The following is an 8040-nucleotide window of genomic DNA, read 5'->3' as shown; positions in this document are numbered from 1 at the left end:
AAATCGTGCTTTTGTTTTAAATTTTAGTAAGTCTATTAATTAAATGTCGAATGACATTAACATCATACCATATTTTTTAAAATGTTTGATGGCTCTGTCCGGAATCCGGAAATTAAGGAAATTTAGATGAATGGGGGATGAGAAATAAAATTGAATGAACCAGCCACTAATAATTTATTCGTTCTCCGGGGTTTGTTCTGCAAATGTTATCGTGAGCAAAGGAATGAGACACCTTGCCATTTCCATCTTAGTATGATACATCAGAACATACCTGTAATTGTAAAAGTTCCGGGCTCCCTGGAATCTCTGCTTTTGTCATGGCAGGAGCCTCATAACACTTCCTCCCGCAATGAGGAGGAGGATCATTCATACATGGTACCCTGCAAGCCACCGCTACGGGGTGTGGCAGGGGGTGGTAACACAACTGACTACTTATGACTCAAAAATCGTTCGAGGAAAAAATGACGTCTTAAATCTATCTGTTCTACACTTAATCCCTTTAATTTTATTTACATGACCTCTCCTACCATAATGCGATGAGGCTAATATTACATTTTCGACATCAACACGAAATAGACATCCTTACAGTATATGTAAGTGATTTAATCTGTACTTGAACCTTCGCTCCATGAGTAATTCTCAACTTAGCTGCTCCTATACTTTTGATACGCGACTCAGTTTTTTATGACGTTTTACATATCTAGCTCCTCCTACGCTGCACGCGATCTAATTCGGCAATCAATCCAATTTCATAAAGATCCCATATATTAGCAGCATATTTCAAATGAGGCCTAGCTAGCGAAAAATAACATTTCTCTTTAACCTTTTCATCAAATTTACCCAGTACTGATCCAATAAATCCTAATTTTTTGAATAACTGATCGTAGCACTTTTCCACTTGATTGCTACGATCAGTTATTCATTATGTTCGACTTCCACCACATCACGCCTGAAGCTACTCAATTTATTCCTAATTTTTTGTTAGCTTTTCCCCATATTCCCCATATATGTTTCACCCAGGAGAGGTCGTGAATGAGGGTAATGCCTAATCATTCAATCGAGTCTACACAGTCCATTTCGGTGTTCTCGATGCAGTAGGCGTTCGGAAGGGAATTACTCTTTTTCCAAAAATTCATCACTACGCCCTTTTTCATGTTCAATTATAATTGAAAGGTGTCGTGCCAACGTTGTATAGCATTAAGGTCATCTGATAAAGCTGTTGTATTCTCAGGATTACGGATATCACGGTAAACCACTGCATCGTCGGCAAATAAACGTATCCTACTAGTGACCACGGAGTCAATTTCGTTAATGTAAAGTAGGAATAAAAGAGGTCCGATAACACTTCCCTGTGGAACACGTGAAGTAACTTCTAGTGCATTGGAGCTGACTTCCATCTATCACTACTCTTGGTACCTGGCTATTAAAAAATTCTTTAATCTAACCCCGAATATTTTTATCTATGCCATATGCTTCTAGCTTTGTGAGTACTTAAATATGGGGTACTAGGTCGAAAATGTTTTTAAAACTATATAAACCGCATCCATTGGAACATTGACTACGATCTAAGTTGACGACTTGATTTGACTACCCGAACTAAGGATATTCTATGAACAAAAAGTGCAAGTCGTGTTTAGCAGGATTTTCCCTTTCGGTAGCCTTGCTGGTTTTTCATCAATAACTCTTTAATATCGAGGTGTCTCACTATCGAACTAGCAATTATATGTTCCATAACCGTGCATGATATGGATGCGAGGAAAATAGGCCAGTTGCTCGGTTTCGCTCTTTCCTCGTTTTAAAATGTAGGTGTGAAAAACTGAAAGTAGTAGAATGATGTGTCAACGTCAAAAAAAGTACCGCCTAAATAAAAACATGAAAAATAATAAGTCGAACCTTGAAAAGTACCTCTCGCCTTCTCAAAACGGCTTAGGTAATGAAAATCCTCAACGACAACCCGCAATCAAACTGCGTGAAGCTGTCATATCGATCACATTTCTCGTGCAAATATACGTATGACAGACTGACACATGTAGAGGCAACGTTAAAAATAAATAGTACCAACAAAGGGAGTCGATTGTGTGAGAGAAAGGGTGCGTGGGGAGATGGAAGTGTTGAAAATAATGACGGCCGCTGCTACGGTACGTGAAATATCGATTTCGCCGCTTTTGATCCTCATCCCCTAGTCCCTCTATAATCCGTCGGGGATCAAGAAACCATTAGGAATGGAATATAGCAGGAAGGCTCAGGGAAAAATAATTCGAGCAAGATTTATGCTCAATTTGTCGTTCTTTATTGGTGAAGTGTTCTCTTATGACGTCCCGTTTGGTTTACTCGTCGAAAGATTTATTTTGTGAATATAAGAACTTTCAACATACTTTTAGAGATTACGGATGAGGGAGGGACCTTCATATAATTTGCTTCAACTGTACTTTTATAATTTCTATTGTATATCTAAGTCATTTTTCCTTCTTTCTTAAGAATATTAAAATTTTCTCGTTTTTTTCATCTCTTCCGTATTTTTCAACCTTAGTCTTTTTTTTTTAAATAAAGTGAAACATAATGTTATGTACCCCAAGGAACTTGATCTCAAATGAGTTCGATTGAGTAAAAATTTGAAATTATGATTAAGATTTAATACACTTTCATTTTTGAAACTATAACCTGAGCGCCAAATTATTGGACCGCTATTAAAAAAAACAGCTTCGTGTGGATGGAAAAATGAAGAGTGTAATGCAGTCGATTCGGTTACCCCATTAATCCTTCCGTCCTATCTTCATAAAATATTCTTAGCCAATGCGTGTCGTCAATTTGACTCAACCGTTTATCAACTTCGAATTTTATGTGAACAGTAGTGAAAATTACAGCTTTGCCTCAAAGTTAAATTCTGTTTCCATGAAGAAAATTAAATTTTCGTATGTTGTCCGCCGACTCATACAGAACGAAATATATCGTCATCATTTGCACACTCACATATGGAAAGACGATTCTTTTTCACAAAGACATAACTTCCTCAACCCGTTTGATAACTCCCATGAACCTAATATCGATGGAGAAGTCTTGTCATTAAGTTCCTTTCCAGTCCTTCTCCCTCTGCCCTCGCTCAGGATTAATTTTGCCCAGAAACTTGCGCCCATCTATTCGACGCGAGCCGATTCGCCCGAGGTGTTTGCATTCTGTGCAATGACCTGCCTCGATTCGAAGCGATGCCAGTGACCTAAGCACTTCTAATAGATGTCGCACCCGAGGTGACCGTTGTAGGAATTTGCGATTTTCATTTCCCAATTTCAACCATCGATATGCATGAAATATCGAGATAGTGATCGATTAATAGCGATAGAATTTCAAATAATATCGATCAATGTAGAATAGTGGCCGATCAGCTCCCTTTGCCGTAGGTCCAAAGGGGCAGTGAGTTCAATACCGAAGCCGCTGTCAGTAGATTTGCGATGAGTGACACAAGGCGTGAAGATTGTGTTTCATTTTCTCAAACTACGTCAAAACTGTGACCTCAAAAATCAAAAATGTATATCCGCCCCTGGTCCATATCGTCAATGTAGACCATGTAGCATATAGAGTGTGGTTGATTGTTCACGTTGATTGCCGATAATTTTGCCCACATCTTGTGTCGAAAATCTGGTACTGTACTCTATGGATTGGATGTCCCTCCATTGATGTCACATTGAAGGCTCTCGCATCATTCTCTTCTATCGTATGTGATCATGGAAAACGTCCCTCGAATTATCTCGATAGTTCATATTGTCATTATCATCTGTATCGCATAACGACTAATTATATAGTCCGTATCGCCATTATGACAACAGCGGAATATCGGAAATATCATAGTATAATATAGCAAATAATATCGTCTATTTAAATAATCCATATCAGTCCGCTCGACATGAAAAAGAAATATAGTCATGATGTCGATATATCGTCATTTCGCGCAGCTCTATACGTTTGGTCACACTTGTCGGCTCGCAACCTCATTTTTCACGGCCTGTCCTTCTGTTCCAGGCTTCCGAAGAACTAGAACCCTTCCGCGTATCCCGTTTTCCTCGAAAAAGGGAACCATTGGACGAAATATTCATTGCCTTCCACCGGAACGCTGTGGAAATGGGATTTTTAAAGATGCATCTGAGATTTCGATGAGAATCAATGTAAACAAAGCAAAGGTCATGCAGTTTTTAAAGAAAAAGAAAAGCTAAGTTAAATATTCAAATAGGAATTCATAAACTAGAGCAGGTGGGACAGTTTACCCTTCTCGGAAGTGTTCTGGACCAAAATGGGCAAAGAAGATAATAGGGAATGGGAAGAAGTATTGTATAGGTCAAAGAAGTTTTCTCGAGGAGGAGGAAGGGAATTGATGACAGGGTCGTTGAGTATGGATGTTAAGAAAAGGCTTGCCAAAACGTTGATATGGAGCGTGGTTTTTTAGGGCGTTGAACCATCAATGAAGCAAGATAATTGGCGTAGATTGGAGGTTTTCAAAATGTGGGTGTGGAGAAGGATGTAGAAGGTGAAGTGGACAGAAGGAAAACAAACGAGGAAGTGCTAGTCATAGCGGAGGAGGAGAGACAATGAGTAGGTGACAGGATAGGTGAATTCAGAGTGTTTTGATTGGGAATAGGATACTAGCGACTGTGATAGAGGTGAGAATATTAGGCAAGCGAAGAAGGGGCAGGAATAGGATAGGGATGTTGGACGGCATAAAGGGAGGATGGAAGTATACGGAATTGAGTTTAATTACTATGGCGTCGCTTGTCAGGTTGTCTCGTATTGGGAGAGGCAAGTAAATGTATTTTACAATTTTATACGTTGTGTCCCTCCAAAAATTACCTTAACCGGTGGAATACCAATAAAAATAAGCCCACTATTCAATTCCTCCGTGGCCTAATTTACATTTCATTTAGGTCGTCGGTAGATGAATGAATTCCCGTCGCAAACCCCGTGGCTTTGACGGGATTCGATCTTATAGTTATTGCGTAATCCACAGGAAAAAGCAAATGGTAATTCATTTCCCGGGTAAAGATGCTGCTGGCAGCGTTAGTGGAAAAATCGAAACCTGGAAAACCAGCGAGAATAGGCTTTTTTCCAATATTCTATCCTGTAATGAGTTTTATTGGAATCATAATATACATGTACAATTTTATGAAAACCATTAACCAATACCAGTTTTAATGTGGCGCTTTGTACTAAAATGTCCTTAAATGGAGTAGTTGCGGGCATTATGTGATGGAATTCGAGCATAGTAAAGTACGGATAGTAACAATTTTCCTATTTTATCTTGTGGAAAATTGTTACTATCCGTTCTTTATTAAAGTTCCTTAATTTGAACCGCATTTCAAATCCACAATGAAGAATACAAATCCCATGGTATATGTACTTCCTTACTTAATTTATTTTACCGAATATAATTCTTGGATACATTGTAGAGAATGCCAAGTGATTTTACTTGTAATTCTTCAAAATGGGCGCAGAACGCTTCCATCAAGTGATCTCGGATACCATTTCTTATGTCCATTCAAGTTGGCCGATTTAACAGTCTTAACGTTCTAAGTTGCCTATTAACCCCACTTACCAGTTAATCATTTAAATATATCCGTCGAAACTTTGGAAGGAAATGTTGAATGAAACTCGATCGCATACCTCATTCCTATAGGATACCTAACTTTGTTGAGAGGAAATCGTAAAGTTCAGCCAAGTAGCAAATAGAATACGAAGAAAGAATCAACGACTTTGCGTTTCCACAGGAAAGGACCTTTCAACCATCTCTCAAGTAGCAAATGTTTAATTTTCGTAGAGTATTTTTTCTTTTTATGTGTTCTTACATGGTTTTTCGCTATCCAAGTTATATATATAGGTGTGTGTGTGTGCATATATGTGTATATATAGTCACATGAAGTGATGTGAGTCAAAATTATTTAATTCGAGCAATATTTTCATCTCTATTCAGTCAATCAATCAGTCGATCACATGCACTCTCACTTTGAACGGACGTTATCTCATCACTGTGTAAACCAAAACACACGCGTAGATTTCTGCACGGGGTCTTGATCCTTTGCGATTCGCCAACTGTCATTATGGCTCGTGTGCGCGGCGGGCACGGTGAAGAGAATATGATAACTGGTTATGGCGGGAAATTGGAGACCACGCTGAACGGTGTGACGCGATTAATCGGTTCGAGAGTTTTAGTAGGTTATCCAGTGTTCCTGAGATAAACCGCCTCACCTGTTACAGTAGGATAACCGATTTTGGAAAATCCACCACTTGTGGATTGTTCTCGAGGTATCTCAATAAATGGCTAAATGTTTTTATTAATGTTATTTTCCGTTACTTTCCTTGATCTTTACAATTCCGAAAATTGATTTAAAAAGAGGCTTTAGGATGAAAAAATCGAGGTTTCGTTACAAATATGTGTGGTGACGTCAATAAAAATATTCACAAGGTGAATAACAACGTCCACATACACATAGCTTTTCACATAGTATTATTATTACATAGCATTTTATTATATCATATTAAAGTAATAAATATTGTAGAAAAGCGTTTTCGAATCCCGTATGAAATTATGTTTTCTACAGGCATTTGCGAGACATTTGGAAGATAGGAATTTTCATCTAAGTACTTCTCTCGCTTTTCATCTCTATTCAGTCAATCAATCAGTCGATCACATGCACTCTCACTTTGAACGGACGTTATCTCATCACTGTGTAAACCAAAACACACGCGTAGCTTCTCTCGCTACATGACAATGACGCGACCTCATCCTTACTACCCCAATGCCCATCTATCGCATACAGACGACCCGCCAATCTCAAAAACCTTCTGAGATCCACCAACCCTTTGGCGCCCCCCCGTGACAAATTTCCCAATATTTCCCCAACTTGCAACCGCCCCCGATGTAAAACCTGTCCTCTTATTATGCCTACTCCCCTCTCCCTACATCCCCTCATAGCCCCCTCACCTCGTTCCCACGCTAATTGCCTCTCAAAAAATATTATTTATCTTTTATCATGCAAGCATTGCACTTCCTTTTACATAGGTGAATGCATTACCCCCTTATCCATCCGAATGAATAATCACCGGTACTCCTGCAATTCTGCCTCACTCTCTTCTCTTCCCATCCCTTCACACGCCAATTCCCACAACCTTTCATTCGACCAGTGTTTTGCTCTAAGCATCCTAGAATCCCTACCTGATTCAGCCACCAACATAGAGGTGAGAACTCGTGAATCCTCCTACATACTATCCTTCCGTTCCTTTAAAATTCCCACCCTAAACCGCCATATTTAATTTCCCTCCCAGCATTCCCTCCACACCTCCCCTCCACGCCCATAGCTCTTTCCCCTCTCCTCTGCAATAGCAATACCGAATTGAAAATGCTTCAATATCCAACGCAAGCTGGCGTAAGGATTAGCAAAGTAAAGATTGGCAGGACAGTGAGTACATTATCATAATTTAGTAGTCTACCGTTTAAAACAGGCTTTGGAAGGACACAGAAAATCGCTCGCTATATTTCAATGCTTCGCATTACAAGGCAACCTGACACTCCTCAAAAAAATAAACCCCTCTCCAATTCCGCATACGTCCGTCCTCCCAAAATTCCTTCCAACATGCCTATCCTTTTCCTTCCTCTACATCTTGTTTGCCTGAAATTCGCCAATATGGCCTTCAACATTCTTTCGTATCGCCAGTCAAAATGCTCTTCACCCATTTTACATGCCTCCTTATGATTTCTCCCAACAATTCTCTCTCTTCCCCACTTCCTCGTTTCTTTTCTGTCCACTTCACCTTCTATATCCTTCTCCACACCCACATCTCAAAAGCCTCCAATCTACGCCTATCATCCAGCTCCAATTACCATGTTTCCGAGCCGCAGTAGTAGTAGTATTGTTCATCATTATTTTCCCTAATCAAAAGGTCCCTCTCATCAACTCCGTATTCCACATTAAAACTTCGAGTGTATTATACTCCGTGTAATATATGAACCCTTATTTTGAGCAAGTTAAAATAATTTAAGCATAGAATAATGCATGTCTA

Source organism: Hetaerina americana, unplaced genomic scaffold, assembly GCF_022747635.1.
Source record: "Hetaerina americana unplaced genomic scaffold, ioHetAmer1.1.p SCAF_9, whole genome shotgun sequence".
In the NCBI taxonomy this organism is placed as follows: Eukaryota; Metazoa; Arthropoda; class Insecta; order Odonata; family Calopterygidae; genus Hetaerina; species Hetaerina americana.
This window is presented reverse-complemented; position numbering follows the sequence as displayed.